This window comes from Rhinolophus sinicus, chromosome 6 (genome assembly GCF_057876585.1).
Source record: "Rhinolophus sinicus isolate RSI-liver-muscle chromosome 6, RSI-T2T, whole genome shotgun sequence".
Lineage (NCBI taxonomy): Eukaryota > Metazoa > Chordata > Mammalia > Chiroptera > Rhinolophidae > Rhinolophus > Rhinolophus sinicus.
The window spans coordinates 27,035,510-27,056,837 of NC_142506.1; the positions used below are offsets into that span (position 1 = coordinate 27,035,510).

Below are 21,328 nucleotides of genomic sequence, written 5' to 3' on the forward strand. Positions count from 1 at the left end.
GAGCAGGGAGAGCTGAGCATCAAAAAGCAGGACATGCTGAAGCTGTGATGACCAGCATCATTTTCGTGAGACAACACTCAAGGATTTGTCATGATGGCTGGGCTTTCATTGGGTGTTAAGTGTCTTCAAACAGCACCTGTAATTTAAACTTTTGATTAAAATTCTTAAAATTTAGGAAGTAGAGCCTGGATACCTATGAGAATATAAAAGTCTTGAATATCCATTAGAAAAACCACAGGAGAAAAAAGCCAGGCCACAAAGGCTTCAGCGGGCACTGCTGGCCCAGGGACAGATAGCTGTAGTGTCCAATATCGCAATGAAAATGACTTGTTTTTAAAAGGCAGAGGGTTTCAGGGGAGAGTGTGATGGGGCAGTGGAGGCGAGGGCTGTCCCCCTCCCCACTTCAGTTTTGGGTAGGGCTCTTAATTCAACCCAAGGACATTTCTCAACTTGGAGAATAATTCGGCCCTCAACAGCACCTCAAATCTGCTATGGCTTTGCAGTGCAGCAATAAGAATGTTTAATATATAATAGATAAAAATTTAACCCAAATTTTAAAACAAATAGTCTTGCATCCACCCACACCAATTGCTAGTCTCAAGTTAACCCACTACTTGTGCTGTTAATACTCCACTAATACTTAGTTGAAAACCTAGCTCCAAAAGCCTGAAACTGAGTCTTCACCCCAAAACGAAAACAAAATACAGTGAGTAACTTGAGGTTTATGGCATATAGTTTAGGTCAACACACAAACGAGGAGAAAGGGGAAGAGCCAAGCTGGGTGACAGAGCACATTCAGTATGGGTAGATGTTTACACAAAGAGTGTAGGGGAACATCAGGAAAAGGTCCCTACAGATTCACGTGTGCGTGTCTGGGGACACCAGATCCCTCCATGGCACGTCCAAGAGCAGGGAGCTCAGGGAGCAGGCCAGGCCATTCCTGTCATTCCAGTTTTAGAACTTCCACGTCAAAGACGAGAGTGGCATTTGGTGGGATGATACCTGGGTGCCCAGTGGCACCATAGGCATGCTGTGGGGAAATAGTTCGGCTCTCTGACCCACACTCATCTGGGCAACCCCTTCTTCCAGGCCTCGGATCACTTCCTGCTTGCCTAGGAAAAACTTAAAGGGCTTGTTTCTGTGCAGGGAGGAATCAATTTCTTTCAATCTTCAAGCATCCGCGTATAGTGCACCACGAAGTTCTGTCTGGCTTCGGGAAGATGCTCCCATCTCTGGGGGAGATAGTCTCCACCTGCACTCCCTAGTGGCTGTGGAGGCCGACTGGGGGCTGGTGTCAGCACATTGGGCTGCGTGGACAAAGACGGTCCTGGCTGCGATTCAGACGCTGTACCTTGTCCCTCAGCACAACTTAGAATATTTTAATCTTGCATAACTGAAACTTTATACCAATTGAATAACTCCCCACTTCCCTTTCCCCTAAGCCATTGGCAACTACCATTCTACTTTCTCCTTTAATGAATTTGACTATTTTAGATATCTTATATAAGTGAAATCATACAGTATTTTTTTTCTTCAGTGCCTGGCTTATTACATTTAGTATAATGTCCTCCAGGTTCATCCATGTTGTTGCATATGGCAAGATTTCCTTCCTTTTTTAAGGTTGAAAAATATTCCATTGTGTATTTTTATATACAGAGAGTGCAAAAAACGTATACACACTTTAAGAAAGGAAAACTGTATTAAAATTGTAATACTCAGCATACACCAATCACAAAAGATGAATACAAGTCACGTTTGACTTCTACAATTACAAGAGGTGCTCAAAGTGGTTACCATCAGCGTCCAGACACTTCTGATTAAGGCAAACTACTGCTTGAGCAATGTTGACCAAAGTGTCCACTTGTATATATTTTTGGCACCCCCCCTAGTGTGTGTGTGGTGTGTGTGTGTGTGTGTGTGTGTGTGTGTATCACATATCACATTTTCTTTATTCATTTACACACCTATAAACATTTAAGTTGTTTCCTTACCTTGGCTGTTATGAATAATGCTGCAATGAATGTGGTAATAAAGATATCTCTATTTGAGACCCTGATATCAGTTTTTCCAGATATATACCCAAAATGGTATTGTTGGATTATGGTAGTTCTATTTTTAATTTTCTGAGGTACCTCCATACCTGTTTCCCATAGTGGCTATACCATTTCACATTCCCAGTTCCTTCTATATTCTCACCAATGCTTGTTATCTTTTGGTTTAGGTGTTTTTTTTGGTTTTTTTTGTTTCGTTTTTTTGGGTTTTTTTATAATAGCTACCCTAACAAGTGTGAGGCAATATCTTAGCATGGTTTTCATTTGCATTTCCCTGATGATTAGTGATGTTGAGCGCCTTTTGTATATCTTCTTTGGAGAAATATCTATTCAAGTCCTTGCCCATTATACAATTGGATTTAAAGTAACTTTTTTTAATCTCACAGATAGATTTAGTAACTTGTGGAATCATGAAAGTATAGTAAATAGAGAATATCTGAGTATGACCAAAGTTTTTGACAAATTCGCTCATCAATTTTTGTGGAAAAGAATAATTATAATTATATAACTTACCAAAAATATGCTAACAAGTCTTTAAAAAAAACAATGTTTTTATATACTCGTATGATGTGGTTGCAAATATAGATGACCTGTTCACCAAATTTGCAGAGGACATGAAACTCAGAGAAATCCTGAGATATATTGGTACCATATTCAGCATCTAAAGAGAACGACATAGGCTACAGTGAAGGACTGAGAACAAACAAACAAATATGAAATTTAAACATTATAAATATCAAAGCCTTCATTTGTATCAGAAAGGGTTCCTTCAAAGAAACAGAACCACTCTGAGTGACAAGGGACCCATAAGAACAAACTAATTTGCATATTCCTTACCATTTGCAACTCAATGACATAGGTAATCTGCAGAAAGAAGTTGATGCCCTTTGCCATGGAGCTGCACTTTCACCTGGACCAGAACTGTGTGAAACTGAAGGAGGAGGTTGATCAGTGGGGCTGGAGGCGTAGTGGGTCCCATAGGGGCATCAAGATCACAGAGTCCACAGATGAGCCCCGACTATGCGTGAGCTGTGGCGGCACCCAACACACTCATGAACTTCAGAGCATAAAGACTGCTGCTTCACTCTGCCTTCCATGTATCACACAATTTCCCTAAGCAGGAACTTAATAGTTAAGGGAATTCTGGAAGTTGTAGTTCTGGCTTAGCTTATTTGCCACTGCACAAAGTCATCACAGTAACCCTTCTCTATTTAGAAGTTCTTATTTATTTAAAAGTTATATAAACCTCTTTTAACCTTATTTAACTTCTAAATAAATATCAAAATTGTGCTTCCATCTAACATAAGGCAGCTATTCCTCTTGCAACTGAAAACATGCAAACTCTGTCAACTAAAATGACAAAAATGTCTCTTCATCCATTTTTGGGTGATGTCCTTTCCTCTTCCGCTAAGAGTCCCACTTAAGTTGAGTATTCTAAACTTAAATAGTAACTGAGATACAAAGCTAATGACTATTAACACAATTTATGTTAAACATTAGGGGGATGGGAGAAGGGAAAATTGAATCGGTTAATATGTAACCTGATATACTCACCTCAATATAAGGAAGTGATATTCAAAAAACTGTGCTTATGCATCCTTCCCAATTTCACTCAAACTATTAGAAATGGTTCCTGTTTACATTGTAAGGTGTAATATTTATTTGAATTAAAATTATTTGTTTATGGGTCTATTTTCCCACTAGATTGTGAGTTTCTTCATGACAGAAACTCTATATGGTCCATTGTTGTATCCATAGCAACTGACATAATGTCTGACACTTGCTCAATATATATCTGATGAGCCGAGCATTTCTACAATTTTAATGTTAATTAAGTGTAACATTCTTACAGTATTTCTCAATGAGTAAAACACTGCTGACATAGGGCTTTTAGGTCCCTGCCTATCAGAATAAGACAAAAAAGATGGGAGATAAAGGCCAAGGTATGGAAATTTGAGGATAGAAGAACAGAGTTCCTCATGCTCTATGAGGTAAGAAGCCCTATGGCTCCAACCAGCAAGAAAGCATCTTTTCAAGAGACAACAGCATACGGGGTGGGGGCAGGGGGGGACAAACAAACAAAAACTAGGAATCAGAATACTCAAGTTCTAGTCTCAGCTCCCAGTTAAATTCATTGAGTGATCTTGGAAAATTTACCTAACCTCCCTGGGATTCAGGCCCTTCTATATAATAAGAAATTAAGCCAGAGACTCTCTCAGATCATTTCCAACTATAATTCTATTACATATATTATAGTCTGTTTTTCAATTTCCTGTTCTGAAATTTTCTGTTAGAACCCTCTTTCAAGAAAATTAGGTCAAAACACTAGGACTCTGATTACCAGAAGTCACTAATCCTTAATTGGGTTACAACGAATGTTTTGGTTAGATCATCTGATTCTTTACCTGTCAGATTGGAAGTAACAAAATACAATGGGCTTCAAATATTAGTGTAAAGTATATGACTGAATTGGACATACATAGATCCAATGTATCTCATCCCAAGGTTGGATAGACAAAGTGACAGCACTGGAAAGAACTGTGGAGGTTGTGGGGACCATGGCTGTGACAAGCAGACCCTAGGTAACCAGGAAGATGTTCAAAGCTGTAAAAAGGAAAGCAGAGCCTTGTGCGGTGCTCCAGCATGACCTCTGGCTCAAGACTTCCTGGAAGTAAATGCAAATAGATGATAAAAAAGACAGGTCGGAGATGACAGGCTACAAGCCAGGAAGTGGTTTCCAAAAGACAGTGCCAGGAAGAGCCACCAAAATGTAGCCCCTATTACGTATCAGATTTTGTTCTGACCCTTACCGGGATCACATCCCATAATCCTTCCAACAACTCAGTTAAGTTGCAATTGTGGTCCCTTTACAGCTGAGGAAATAAAAATTAAGTAACTTGCTCAGGACAGGGACCACCATTTTTACTGATCACTGACAAAGAAGCAAAGAATTTTTCAGTCAATTTAAGATCCATCAGAATGAAAATAAAAATAACAAGTCTTGGTAGAGAATCCCTGGACATGTCTTTCTCCCAGGGGCCTGGCCTTTTCGTAGCAATAACCTCCCAGAACAAGATTTTCTTCTGTTGGTCACTAGACTGTCTTCTAAATTAGTTATGGCCTGTAAGCCTTAGACACAAGCATGGTCAATACAATTTGACAACACAGCAGTTTGATTTTAGTTTTCAAAGCTATATTCGAAAAATGAAAGATATGATTGTCACTTAGCATAATTTTTAAGGATAAAATATTTTTTCTAGGTGTGGGGTAATGGCTAATCCTTTTCTACCTGGATTCAAATTTTTAAGGGCTTCAGTGGTCAAACCCACCCCTAAGACACCAGTCATTTGTGATATGATTAAATGTCTGGCACTTGCTTGCCTGGCTATTATCATGAAGTTCAGGTATTTGAGTGTGTGTGTGTGTGTGTGTGCGTGCGCGAGCGCGCGCAAGCATGACTGCAGGACCACATTCATTTCAGAAATTAAAATTTACTTAAATTTTTATTCATACTCTATGAAACTCTGCTTCTGTATAAATATCCATTCACTTAGAAAGGAGAGAATCTATTCTAGCTGCACCTCTGAAAGTAGATAGTATTTCATAAGACTAACATTAAGCATCTTTGAAAACATAATGTAAGTCTATATTCAACTTATAAACACTTTTTGCTTTTGAGTTTTTAGTATCACATCCACTGTAAAATAGAATAATACCTAGACAGGCAATATAAATATACAAAGGAGGAAAAGGACAAAGCATGTTCTCAACAGACGAAGTAAAATATAAAGTTGTTAAGACAAGAAAACCTAAACAGATGACAGAAAATGACACAAGAACAATAATAAAGAAACAAAAGGAAAGCCTTCAAAAGTATTAAACAGATAAGGACACCGTGCCTGAAATGAAAAAGAAACAGTGTAAAGCCAAAAGTCGGTTTGGAATGAAGTCCTATACATGGGAAAAGGGAGTGTAAGGTCCTGCAAATTCTCAAATTCTGTAGGTTATAACTGTGGTTCTAAAACATTTCCTTCACGAATTACTTTTACACTCCGACAGTTTCCATGGAGAAGAGACGCAAGTGCCCCCGATTCCCAGGCTCCAGCTAAGAAGGACCAAACTTCCTTTCTGGAGCCACCTACATTCAAAATTTAACGTGGAGCCCACATTTAAATCCCATTCTTTTTTGACAAGTTGACAGGTGTGGCACATATCAAAACCTACAAAAATATAAATGAACAGACTTCAAAGGCCACTGAAGGCCTGGCCCAGTCAGATGGCTAGAGGGATGGAAAGTACCCTGGACCCCTGCACTCTGAAAACTTTCTGAGAGCAGCAACGTAAAATATTACACACTTCAAACCACCAATGTTATAAACTTCTGGCTCATGAGAGCTGTTCACGGATATGTCCTTTAACAGGAAAAGCTCACCATGAATCTTTCTTGCAGGCAGAGCACATTTTAATGAATGCTGACATGAGTGCAAACATAATGAAAATACTATTTCCCACAGAGCAGTGTGAGATTATTTGAATAGAATATCTGCCTTTGGACATGAGTCCACCGATGATCGCAGTAGGATCTGTGCTTTATTCGTGGATTAGAAGTCACAGTGCAGTACGGACATGTGTGTTATGAGGACTGGCGGTGGAAAACTCTCACCCGCTGACATCTGCCCAGACTGCCACTGGTTTTAAATCTCTGCCTCTGAATTTTAGAAGCTCAAACTTTGGCACTGCTGAAGAGCCATGTCTCTAAATGGGAAAGTCTCATGAGGGGATGAAATTCAATACCAGAATTTCAAGTATTTTATCATTGTAGAACAGAAATTGACACAAGAAAGGGAATACAATGAAAATGGCTGGATCACAGGACCCCAACACACTGAAAAATGGTGGCATTTCAATTATAATAAAACTACCACACCCTTGGGAATGATTAACACATGTCTCATAGGATTTGCTTTGATTGGAAGATACCTTCTTCAAGCTCAGGACGCAGGTTCTAGACTCTATGGCTCTCTGATGTCATATAAGACACTGTGCTTGCTAAATGAATACAGAAATTGGAAGGTATTTGTTCCTGCTAAAAACTGCTTCAGACAGCAGTTCTCATTGCTCTCCAAATCTCTCTCACTTTAAATATTCTTTAGATACCTACTTCTATGCGCATTTGCTGCACATCTGCTTGTGTCCTATGTCTTTCTTCAGTAACTGCTCTTCTTCCCTGTAAGAAGACCTGGATTTCGACATGCTTATAAGTAGAAGCTACAACAGAAAGAACAAGGAAGTAGAGAGCTATTTGGGCAGCAGGAAACAAAAGATAATTTGAATTTATAAAGTATCATTAGAATACATACATACACACAAAATGTTCAAAACCTAGCCCACATAAGAAAGCAACAGCCACAGATCAATTCTGAAACCACAGTGGTTTGACGCAATAGAGTTGTATCTGTCACTGTCATGAAGCCCAGTGGGTAAAGTGGTGGTGGGGGTGGGCTCCATGCCATCGTCAGGGTCCCAAGCTGACACAGTCATTTTCATACATAGTCTCCAAAGTCACTCTTGGTGTCAGCATCCAGCCAGCAAACAGGGGAAGAGAGAGTATGAAGGAAGAATCACATGAGAGGTGTTCTGAGACAGGCCTGGATAATGTACCTCTGTTCTGCTCCCATCCCGTTGGCCAGTACTCAGACATGCAGGCACACCTAAAGTGGGAAAGAAGCCGGAAAGTGTAGTCCAGTGATATGCTTAGGAGGCTGGGTGAACTCATTGCATAGTCCTTGCTACATCCAATCAATTTGGAACAAATTTATTTTTATGTTTCCGGGGAACTTGAACTGATCTAGTCCATGTAAATTAGTAACAAATAATAGTAATAAATCTAATGATAATGATAATTTTGAATATTTTCAATTAATCATTTGATCCTCCAAAATTCAAGTAAATTGGAATACAGTGACAATGTATAAAGCAACATACTTAATGAAGGCCAAGCTCATGCCCATCTTGCTATCTACTATATCCTGACAACACCTCATCTGGTAAATGTATGTGCTCATTAAATATTCTTGTAAAAATACAAGAAACCTCTATTTTAAACTCAACTTCAAAGGGCTACTCCCATCACTTAGAGGTCAAGACAACTTTTTCTGGTAAAGGAAGGTGTACTTATTTGGTTTGAGGGAAGCATAAAACTGGATTTTTTGTCTTCTATATGTCACAGGTCCTTTGCTTCCAGAAACAGACCTAGAACCAAGAGACAAAACCTAGGCCCAAGAGCTGCCAATGGATCCAAAAGTCTTCAACCCATCATCTTAAGCGAGGATAGGCAGCTGGTACATGGGCTCTGGAGCCAGACATCAGAGTTTGAATCTAACTTTATCAATTACTATCATGTGACCTGATGCCTCAGGTCACATGGTTAAGTTCTCTCTGGTTCAATTTCTCCATCTGTAAATTTGGGATAATAGTACCCTCTGCACAATATTGCTGGAAGTATTAAAACAATTAATAGATGTAAAAGCATTTATAAAAGAGCCTACCCAATGGTAAGCACTTAATAAACCTTAGCTGTCAATGATGGCATATGCATGTCTTTGCAGAGGATGAAGCTAAACCAGGGTCAGGGTTGCCCCATCTTCTGTTTCTAATACTCACAAATGTCTGTCAGATTTGCCATGTTGTCAGAATTGTGGTTTGCACTTAAGGTGAACACTCCCATTTATCCATGTGATAGCCAAAGTTGTAGGAATGAAAACTAAACTTTAGAGAGCCTTTACCATTTTCCACATAATGTACATACATTCCCTGACTGAAAGTCAGGGAAGTTTAAATATTTACTCCAAGTATCACAGTAAATACGAAAGCTTTAACCGGAAGACAGAGAATCTTATACTGAATCTGTGCATTTCTCAAGGATTGGGCATCATGATTTCCTACAGGCTCTCTGAACAGACAGATATATCACATTATCTTCTGCATTCCCCACAGCACCACCGTAGGCACCCATGCAACCAGCAGAATCTTCTTAAATATCTGTAGAATAGATGGATACAAGGGTGGGTGGATGGGTGGGAAGTAATGATATACAAACCATGGCATAACATTCACCCTCCCAAATTCAGATACCAATAAATTTCATCACAATAAATTCAATTTAAAAACCTCTGGGTGCCTTACACTGTGATGACTCAAGAGCGTAAATGGAGTAAGTAGCTCTAACGAGGAGGAGGCCATTCTAAAACAATTTGGAATGTTTTCACTTTCTTAGACTCCCTGATGGTGAAACAGGCACTTGATTGCTTAGCGCACCTATTTGTTGAATATTCACACTGATGGAGGGAGTAGCGATGCAGAAAATACATAACATCAGATAATCCAAAAGTCATTTATATTTGGCTCAGGAATGCTTTGCATAATAATTTTGCAGCTGATTGAGCCTCCTGGGTTTGTTTGCGCTGATATTAAAGCAGTTTTCATTCTGAGAAAATACTGACAGGAAATAGTAGGGTGTATGGCTACTATAGACATAAGAAAATCACTCGTTCATTCATCAGATCCTAAATGAGAGTTTACTTATACCAGGCACTGTGATAGGTACTAAGGATAAAAAGAGAAATTAGGTATTTAATAGTCTTTGTCCTGGAGGGACTTACACATAAGTATAATTAAGAGTTAGCTATAAGTCATTTTAGTTCTCTGAATATGTATGCTATTGTGCCCCACATTCATCTTGCCATATACAAGTACATTCCTCATATCTGAAATAAAAGTTAGCTTAGTTATAGGTATTTTAATACCCAGGTTATAGTATTTATTCTCATGAAAAATTAATAATAATAGCAGACACATATAATACCACTACATCTTAGGATTGTTCTAAATGCTTTATGTAAATTAACTAATTTAGTCCTGAGAAAAATACTTGTAAAAATGTATTATTTCTACTCCCATTTTACAGATGGGAGAACTGATGCTCAGAAAATAACGTGCCTAAGGCAACAAAGTTTGTAAAGGCAGATCTGGGATTTGAATCTAGGCAGCCTGGCTGCGGAACCTGTGCTCCTAATCACCATATTCTACTGCCCTCTTCAATCAAAAGGTCAGTTGAATCAAACCTTAAGAATATCAATAATCCTTAAGGAAAAAATTTAAATTAGATCCCTATTTTCACACCTATAAAAATTAATTTCATTCATTAGAAAACTCCAAATATTATATATATCAAAAGAGATTACAAACACATTTTGAAGAAAAGTAACAATCTACCAAAGGAAGACATTTGCAAAATATGTTACAGAGAAATATGAAGTGTATAACCTAATAGGAAGGTAAGGAAATGATACAAATAATTCACAGAAGAAATCAAATGATCACTGAATCTTTAAAATGATGTTCAAATGATGCATAGTTATCCAGGAATGGCAAATGAAAAAAAACCATCAACTCAACAAAAATCTAAAAGTTCAACCACACTGTGCATTGACCTGGATGTGGAGAAACAAGAACTCCTAAACATGGATGTTGGGAGCACAAATGGGTGGAACTGCTTTGGAGAGCAATTTGTCAGGATAAGTAAAAGTGCACATCCTGCAATTCCTCATTTCTATTAACCTGAGAGGAAGGCTTATCTGAGAGATCTTCTTGTAAGGACATACATGCAAACATGTTTATTGCAGCATTGTTTGTAATTATTAAAAATTGGAAAGAAGTTAAATACCCATCACTAGGGAAAGGAATAAATTGTCCCAACAATGGATACTAAAACATGGGTTAATAAAAGAAATGAACCATATCTTTTTATTTCAACATCTATATATCTCAAGGATACAATATTGAATGGAAAAATGCAGAAAGTTAAAAAGTTTGAGGAGACAGCCAAGATGGCACCACAGTAGGTAAACGCTGTGTTCACCTTCTCTCACAACCACATCAAAATTACAACTAATCTACAAAGCAACCATTTTTGGGAATCACCTAAAATCAAGCTGAACTGAAGCCTTTCAACTAAGGACATGCAGAAGAAGCCACCTCCAGACTGGAAGGTCAGAGATGGGGTCCCACACCAGCGTGTGACCATTAAAGATCGGGAGGGATATTTCAGCTGTGGGCTGTCCCCTCATCCCCTAAAGGAGCAAGGGACACCAGCCCCAGCCCAGCCCAGGGTTCCAGTGCCGGGGAGAGAACCCTGCCCATAATTTTTGGTTGTGAAAACCAGCAGAGATTGTGACTGAGTGAGACTGAGCACAGCTGCACTCCTCCTAAAGGGACCACACGTGGACTTACCCACCAACAGAATCCCTTACTCTGAGCGGCAGGGACAAATGGTAGGGAATTGGGTTGTCTGGTTTGGGACAGGGGCTTGAGAGGCGGCTTTCTCCTGGACGGGGGAGCTGGTAGAGGCCATTGTTTCTTTGTTGAGCCTTCCTCCTTGCTGTGTATGAACACAGGTGGCCACTGAGTCTCTGTAGTTTGTTCTTCGTGACCTGGCAATTGGAGACGCCAACCCCACCCAAGTTTGGGGCTCACTCAGGCTGCTTTCAGTGGCTTTTTCATGCAGACCGCCTGCCTTGGCTCAAGCTACAGACTTTCCTAGGGTCTCTCAAAGGTTCACAGAACTGAGATAAGCAGCATCTGGCTTGAGTGCATCCTGTACCTCTGGCTGAGCAGCCCTAAACCGGCACTAGCAGCAGCTGGCCTTCGTTCACGGCTTGGCCTCTCAAGGTACTTCCAAGTACAGCACGGCCAACAGCCATCTGCAGATTTCTTTCTGGCTTCCACTGGGTGATCCTGGGTGGGACACAGGCTGTGGCTGAAGTAGACCTACAGCAGGTCCCCTCTAAGGTGGTCCTGGGGCTGGTGCCCCCAGTGGCCAGCTTCAAAATGAGCTGGAGCATCACCCAGCCACCACCAAGTATGACACACCCAAGGGGCAGATTGAGCAGACATCAGAGTCCTGCTGAGACAGATCTTACTCCATGGGGTCAGCTCCTGCACAACAACCCTTCCACTGTAGTAAAGGCCAGTACTAACAACCAGTGAGCCCAAGGGTCAGTCCCTCCCACTGATGTGCAATTATCAACCAAGGCTCAACTACAACAGGAGGGCACACACAACCCACACAAGGGACACACCTGGAGTGCATGGCTCAGGTGACCAGAAAGACTGCACCACTGAACCCCACAGCACACCTACTACATAAATCCATTCTACTAAGACCGGAAGACATAGCAGCTCTGCCTAATACATAGAAACAAACACATGGAGGCAGCCGAAATGAGGAGACAAAAAAAGAAACCATGTCCCAAATAAAAGAACAGAACAAAGCTCCAGAAAAAAGAACTAAGTGAAACTGAGAAAAGCAATCTCTCAGAGGCAGAGTTCCAAACACTGGTTATAAGGATGCTCAATGATCTCAGGGAGAACTTCAATAGAGAGATAGGAAGCATAAAAATGGAGATGAAAATCATAAAAAAGAACGAGTCAGAAATAAAGGATACAACAACAGAAATTAAGAATATATCACAGGGAATCAACAGTAAATTAGATGAAGCAGAGGATCCAACCAGCGATGTAGAAGATAAGGTAGCAGAAAACACCCAATGACAACCGCAAAAAGAAAAAGGAATCCAAATATTGAGGAGAGTTTAAGGGGCCTCCGGGACAATATCCAGTGTACCAACATTCACATTATAGGGGTACCAGAAGGAGAAGAGAAAGAGCAAATAATTGAAAACTTATTTGAAGAAATAATGACAGAAAATTTCCCTAGCCTGTTGAAGGAAATAGACATTCAAGCCCAGGAAGCACAGAGAGTCCCAAACAAGATAAACCCAAAGATGCCAACAGCAAGACACATCATAATTAAAACACCAAAGTTTAAATACAAAGAGAGAATCTTAAAAGCAGCAAAAGAAAAGCAGTTATTTACCTACAAGGGAGCCCCCATAAGACTGTCAGCTGATTTCTCATCAGAAACTTTACAGGCAAGAAGCGAGTGGCAGGAACTATTCCAAGTGATGAAAAGCAATGACATACAACCAAGATTACTCTACCCAGCAAGGCTGTTATTTACAATTGAAGGACAGATAAGGAGCTTCCCAGACAAGAAAAAGCTGAAGGAGCTCATCACCACAAAATTAGTATTACAAAGACTTTTACAGGAACTTCTTTAAGACAGCAGGAGGGTTAAGGAGGGGTGAAAGGGAAAAGGATTAAGAAGAACAAATTGGGTACTATACAGTAGTCAGGGGGGTGTAGGGTACAGCATAAGGAATATCATCAATAATATTGTAATAACTAGGTATGGTGCCAGATAGGTACTAGATCTATCAAGGTGATAGATGGGAATGGAGCTGGGGTCAGGGTGGAAAAGGTGAGGGCATTAAGAAATACAAAGTGGTAGTTAATACAGTATGGGGAATATAATCAACAATGTTGTAAAGATCACGTAAGGTGCCAGATGGGCACTGGACTAATCAGGGGGATCACGTCATAGACTGTGTAGATGCCTGACCAATACACTGTACACCTGAAGCTGAAGTAGAATAATATTGAATGTCAACTATAACTAAATATATAGTTACATATAGTCATGGGATGTGGAATACAGCATAGGGAAGATCGTCTAAGGTACTGTAACAGCTAATAAGATGTCAGAGGAGTAGTAGCTTGGGGGTGGCTTATCTCTATATGAGGGGTTTAAATGTCTATTATGCTGTTTTATACCCCTAAGGCTAATAAAAAAAATTTAATTAAATATATTTTTTAAAGTTTGAGACTATACATGTACATTTTGAAAAACAGAAAGATCACTATACATGATTACAAATATATGTGTGGAGAAATATTAAGCAAAAGTTGGAAGGATACATCCCCAACTCATGAGAGTAAGTTAAGACTGGACACAGGCCTGGGTGAACGAAATTGATTTTTATTACTATTGTTTGTATATATGGCTTCCTTCTTGTATTAGACCAAGCTCATTAAAGGTAGGATGCAGATCGGTGTCAGTTTTGAAGTGGCTCTAACTGGCATATACACACACACATGAATCACACAGGTACACATATACACACACCTGTGAGTATACCTGCATGTACATGCATACATATACAAACACACATTCCCACGTGTGCACATATGCTCACACATGTACACAAGACCAGACAGTACCTTGCACATAGTGTACTTTCAATAAACATTTATGGAATGAACGAAGAATTTTGATAAACTACTCTTTTTTTGAATAACTTGACTTGGTAATTTTTTCCACTATAGCAAAGCCAAGTTTGATACGAATGGGCAACGGGTTGCTAACCAATTCTGTTTCACTCAGTCAAACAATCTATTTCAAAGGTTTTAAAATGTTTTCAGCAATCATTATTTTTTTCAAATGGCATCTTTCTTTGAAGCATAAACAAATAAAACATCATAGGAGAGCTTCTCTGGTTACAGCAGGAGAAGAGATTCTAAACCTTTCCCAAACATACCCACTCACCCACTCCCACGGTTCTACATAAAGTCCAGAAAATCCTTACAATGCAACGAAGCAGTGAGTAAAACATTGCTGCATTTAAAGTGAAAATAACATTGTGTTCCAATACGTTAGCAAATGGCTTGTATAATATAAGAAGTGTTGATATTTTCCAGAGTCTTTTGCTGCTCTGTGCATTAACTTGGCCTTCCTTTCAGCCCCACCCTATCTCTCCTTTGAAACCATTGTCTCCTTGACATGAAAAATGTACTTCAGAAAGCCTAATGGCTAATTACATCAAAGGGAAGAAAGTCCAAACCTCAAACAAGGAATGATTAACTGCATAAGCTTTAACAGAAGCTATCACACCCTCAAAACTACTCTTCTTCTTTAATAAAAATGTTTCCAGTAATTTATTTTCTGACAAAGTTTGTGTTAGCTGCCCAGGAGTGATGCCTGTTTTGTTCACTCCAAGGTTGTACCCTATCTAGGGCTGGCCCTGACCATGGGCAAAGCAGGCAGCCACCTACATAACATGATTTATGCAAATACAGCACATTGAGAGACTAGATACCAGGCCTCATGGGAGAGGAAATACTCTTGCTTCAATGGTGTTTGCCAAGTTGTGTTCCGTGACATCTTAGTGGGTTTGTATGAAATGCAAAAAAAAAAAAAAAAAAACAATGACCAGAGAGATTGTTCTATTTTCAAATAACCATGAGAAATGCTGGGTTAAACAAAAGTCACAATTTTGATTATCAACAGAAATTTTAATACTTTTTTCTTGAAACAGGTACGATGAGAAATTATGTATGCATGTTTTCTTTCTAAAATTTCCTTGAAAATAAAGACTATGTCTGTAATATACAGTATATCCCCAACACTTAGCACAGGGCCTCTAATATAATAGACACTCAGTAATATTCCTGAAAAAATTAGTAAGTAACTAACCAACATTGTTGTGAAAAATATTTTACACCCATACAATGACTTTAGCACCTTAATAAGCTGCATCTCAACTGTGCCTCAAAAGCATCCCACAGAGATGCAAGACAAGAATAATAAAAAGAGTATTGGGCACCTGAAACTAAAAACAAAAAAAATTATTAGGAGCAAAGAAGCAAAGCAACCTTTGAACAAACATGAGACAGATAAGTCTAAAATACCATACATAGTTCTGGGCATTTTGCAATTTTCTTTATTTTATTTTATTTACATATTCTTTTTATTTTACAGATTCAATAGAAATGATTCAAAAATCATAGGGTTCATTGTATGGGGAAAATCTGAAAGAACTAGAAAGTATGAATTTGAAAAAATGGCGGCTGAGAAGAGACATGACTGATAAGTCAACAATGTAAATTTCTTCGCTATATTCTAGAATCCTATAAAATGAAGTCATGTAATTCAAGTATAATACAGTGATGATAAAACGTAAAATGATGATGCTTGAGAGTAAATGCTTAAAAGTTGTCATGTCATGGAAGGTAAAAATAGCAGATATCCACAGGCTGCCTCCTATTTGCTAGACTGTGCTAAGCATTTTATAAGGATCGTCTAAATGTAACCTTAAAATAACCTTCTGAGGTACCTACTTTTTACATGCTCTTTATACAGGGAGGAAACCAAAGCAGAGAGGGGTTACATAACTCGGTGACGATGACACAGGTAATAAATGGTGGGGCCAGGAAAACAGTCATGATATGCCGTTTCATTCTTAATTTAATTTTCACCCAATTTCAATAGGCTTTGCTATATATAATCTCTTTTGTTTCTAACATCTGCACTGTGAGGTAGGCAAGTGGGCATTATTATCCCCATTTTACATAGGAGGAAACTGAGGCTGCATCCAAGCCAAGATCACACAGACAGGAGTGAGAAGAACCAGAGCAGATCCGATTCTCCAGACTCTTAGCTCTTTGCTTTTCGTATTTCACAGTCATTATTGCTTCCCTCAGAAAAGAATATTGGACAAAGGCTCTTAAGACTGAGGCCACAAACACTGTCCCAGGTCTCTCTCCTCAGAGCGAGAATCAGAACCTCCCTGTGTGACTTTGGACAGATTACTTAGTGCCCAAGCACAATCTCCCCCCTCCTCTCTCCCCAAAGAGCAATCCCTTTGAGGATAAGCAGTGCAAGTGGGACAATATCTGCGGCAGGTTACTGTTGAAACACACACGACTTTGCCTCAAAAATGAACGAGGCTTCAGCAGTCTTCTCTGGCCTTCTTCTGGAAGCACAGTTTACTTATCATGAGGATAGGGTGGCCATTCCAACCAAAAGGAAGAACCCGAGTAATCACACACCATCCCAACATAGAACAAATAAGTGTGGACTCTTAAAACATCAATTGCTCCTCCACAACTAGATTGAAGACAATGAGCTGCCGCTGAGCTTCCAGAGGCGCAGCCGGATGGCTCAGTTGGTTAGAGCGCGAGTTCTCAACACCAAGGTTGCCAGTTCAATTCCTGCATGGGATGGTGGGCTGTGCCCCCTGCAACTAAAGATTGAAAACAGTGACTGGACTTGGAGCTGAGCTGCGCCCTCCACAACTAGATTGAAGGACAATGACCTGGAGCTGATGGGCCCTGGAGAGACATAGTTCCCCAATATTCCCCAGTAAAAATTAAAAAAAACACAAAAAACCCAGCAATTGTCAACCATTGCAATCATGTTTTCTTCATTCAATGTAGGTAACGACTTCAATTTTAATCAAAACAATCAATACTAGAAAGACCAGGAACAGCTAAAGGTGGCTGACTAGAGGAAATCCTGTTAGTGCCCTTAACAGATTCAGATTCCTTCCCATATTTTTCCCATCTCCATGGGCTCTACGCTGACTTTAGTGCCTTCTGCCAACCAGCGCCCACAGCTGCCATGCTTCTTCAGAGGAACACCATTGGAGTACTGGAGCTGTTTGGTTCACAAACACTGAGATGAGTCCTGGGCCACCTTTAGGCATTGGTTGACTAGTGCAAAGGGAAGAAAGCCCAGATCCCTTCCATTAGATTGGGATAATTTAAAAGTAAAATCTACACTCCAGAATGTCCTTGCGGCATCAGATGAAACCTACCCTCCACTGGACTTTGCCAGAAGTCACACCCTCACGTGGCTTCTGTCCCTTCCCTGTCCTGCTTCCTCCATTAGCCTGCCAGTTTTCCCAGGGGGACGTCCCTAACCAATCACTTATACATCAATCCTCATCTCACAGTTTGCTTCTAGGAAACCAGACCAAAGACAGTAACTTAGCACAAGTGTATGAAAACAAATGTGTTCTGATCCCTTCATGCAGAAATACAGGACGATTATAATAACGCTGTACATAGTCCAGAGATGGAGAGAAATAAAACTTGGATTTGACCCCTGGATTCGCCTTAATTATCACATTATACTTCTCCCCTTACAGATCTTAAAAGAGGCTACAGATTCCATATATTGTACATTACCCACTTATATAATTTTATCCCACCTTTACCTAAAATGTCTTTATTTCCAGAGACAAAAAAAAAAATTTTTAACTTTATAAAAATTTTGCATTAATGAATCATCGCTGATCTTAGTCTTTAATTTAATAAGTATTTATGAAACATCTACTAGTGCTAGGCTCTACAAAAAAAGAGGTGAATAAGGCACAACTAGCTCCTGTCCCCAAAAAACCAACACCATTGGTCCATAAAAGACAATTCTGGTCCTTCTGACCAGATAATAACAATATGGAAACAATAATCTAGGTCTCAAAATTCTCAGTCTAATGCTGTCTTAAGTTTCCCAGTTTCTCATTATCTAACCTATTTGCTTTATGAGGTTTTCCTATAAAATAGTCTGAAAGTGTGGGTGATGCCAGTGGAGATGGCAAGAAGATGGATGTGAAAATTATGGGTTAACCTATAGCTAAATTTGATGGTTGATACTGGATTAGAGAATGTTCAGGATGAGGAGAAAAGAAGTAAGAAAATGAGGCCCAGGATGGCTCGGGCCCATGAATAGATGGCAGTGGATTTTCCTGAGAGAGTAAATACCCAAAGCAGGTTGTCTAGACTGGGGTAGGGGAGATGAGCTTGGTTCTGAATGAGCTGAGTCTGAAATGTGTATGGAATGTCTGGCCAAAGGAGATAGTACATATGTACACTGCAGGGGTCTGAAACTCAGGAAGAGATTCAGTGTCTTAGAGGCCAAGAGATAGGGAAGACCTCCCAAAGAGTGTGAAAAATGGGAAGGGTTCCATGGGCAGAACTCTCAGGAACAATGACATACAAAGAGGAAGAGGAAGAGGAAGAAGAGATTACAAGTGACCTTCAGAAGGAATAGCCAGAAAAGGAGGGAAAATCTGTCAGACATGGTGTCAGAAAGTCAAGGAAAGACAGCATTTGGAGAAGAGAATGCTAACTGCTATTAAGAAGTCCACAGACAAATTCTGAAAAGCGTTCATAATAACATACAATGAACACCTACCGATCTTGATCATTCCCTCTCCCATATATGTTGAAAAAGCAAGTATCTGGCATTGTTTTCCAGAACCCTTGCCAAGGGCCTTACAAAAGAGGCAAGACAGTTCACAACCGCTCTCTACCTTCCTTGGTCTCCCAATCTTGTTCCTTTCTTTTGAGGCAAGCCTAACTGCTAGAAATGTTCTCCCAATAAAGTCAGTTTAGCACACATCTTTTTTTCTTTTTTTCCATAGAAGACTATGAATCTCCACCAATTGGGATCTACACCCTGCAATTTTGCATGCTGATCGCCCGAGACAGCACGCATGAAAGCATGAAAAGTCGTGTCTAGCATACAGCAAATGCTTAATAAATGCTGGCTGAATAAGAGTCTTTTAACAGTTGAGATAGTTAAGATTCTAACTTTTTCTCAACTCAAAAAAATGTGGTTACGTCCAGCAGAGATTGTTAATAACCTCAAGAGCTGCATGTGTGTGTGAGGGGCAGGGGGTGTACACATACCGTTTATGACATTTGGCAACATGGAATGGTTACTGACTTGGAGGATTGAGTTACGAACGATACAGCACAGAGGAAACCTGAAAAAACACATTTTTAAATACAAGGTCTCAGTGCTGATTGACATACTTTGTATGATAGTAAAATCTGGCAGGTGCATTAACTTGCGTTCCTCTGATCTGTACACATCCACACTTGTCTTCTTAGGGTACTTGGTAATAAGCTTCTTTAAAGATCCCTGAGTAAGCACTGAAGATAATATCTGGAGTATGTAGCACTCAGTCCTTTTAGAATGGCTTTTTCCTGCTCCTTTCGTTTTCTTAAGAAAATGTCAGTTTAATCATTTCCTAATGCTTTGATAACGTGTTTCTTTACATAGCTGTAGAACACTCACTCCAGTGTTTTAAAAGCATGAATGTAGATGTAAAAGTGCCAGTTAAATGAGATTACTTTTTTCCTAATGAAATAACCAAAGAGGACTTTAAAGTTTCTTAAACTTATATGACATTTTCAGAGCAAATAATGAAGTCCTAGCCCTCCAGTGTGTCTCTTCTTTGCTTAACATTTCAATATCATATCTTGCTGGAATAAATTACTGGAATATAGAGAATTCACTTATCTGCGGCAATCTGTCATACATTAGGTGGGCAGGGACTTCAGCAACATGGGACAATAGAAAGAAGGACACTGGGATCACATCACATAGGCTAGGAAGCTACTACTATCACTGACCTTGGCGTGGGACTGACCTCAGCAGAGTCAGCAGGACGTTAGCAAACTCAGACTTTGTGGAGGCAGGTGGCAGCGTACAACATCTCACCCAGCAAGAATGGGACAAGTGTAAGAGGCCGGTTGGAGAGGTAACTGGGTTTCTGCCCAATCTCTCCATGCACATCCATCTCAGTAGGGAGCCAACTTCTCTGCTTGGAAAGTCCAGTCCCATGGGCTGGGGCAACATGGCAGGACTGGGAGTAGTGAGGTGGACAAAGCAAGGAAGTTGTTTGTATGAGGCTCAGTATGGTGAGCAGAGTACAACAGCTGAAGCCTAGAAAAGCAGCAAGAAAGATGGTGGGGTCATGGTCCAAACTCTATTCAGGAGAAGGAGGGTCTGGCATGGCCTACGGAAAGTGCCAATTTCTTGGTCAAGCATGTTGAAGTTCAGGGTAAGGCTATGAAAATTTACGAGTTCTAAACCTGATCTGTCACCTGAAGTGATATCCTCCCTCTGGGGTGAACAAAAGCTGTGGGCAATCTGGGCTCACCTCAGCATTTTAGATTCATCAGATAGTGTCCATGAAACTTATTCTAGCCTCCAACAAATACTGGGCCAAAAATGTTCATGTTTTCCCAGTGCTAGTAGGATTGGGCTTGGGCATGGGATAAGGTAAAGCCTGTCATGGAAAATGGACAGGAATGGGAAAAGACAAGCACTCTGGTTCTCCTGCATGTTTATGTGATTTCCAGAAACCCCCTAGCACAACATCTCTGCCACTAAGATAAAGAGAGAGAAAAAGAGAGATGCATTCGATAAAAGATAAAAAGATAGAAAGGCATTAACATAGGTTCTTCCATATTGTTGAATCCATAAACATATTAAAATAAAGCCATAATACTTTGTAATACTTTTGTAACACTTTGAGGTATTACAAGTCAGTTTCTTGCAGGAACTAGACTTATAAGAAAAGCTCATTTAAACATATTGCTTGTAACTAATGATATAAGTAACATTGTCTTTCTCTAATGCCACTAAAATACAGGAGTGTGGCCACTCATTCTAAGTCTGAATTAAGAAGGGACAATGGAAACTTATGCTCTTCAAACTGGCTTTTGCAATGCTCACGCATTCAGAT

The 21,328-nt window shown here is 39.8% G+C and overlaps 1 pseudogene; it reads right to left on the reverse strand.

Annotated features, from left to right (window-relative positions):
- Positions 1-943: 943 nt before the first annotated feature.
- Positions 944-21,328, reverse strand: part of LOC109457583 (peptidyl-prolyl cis-trans isomerase FKBP1A-like) — a 67,023-nt pseudogene continuing 46,638 nt past the window's right edge.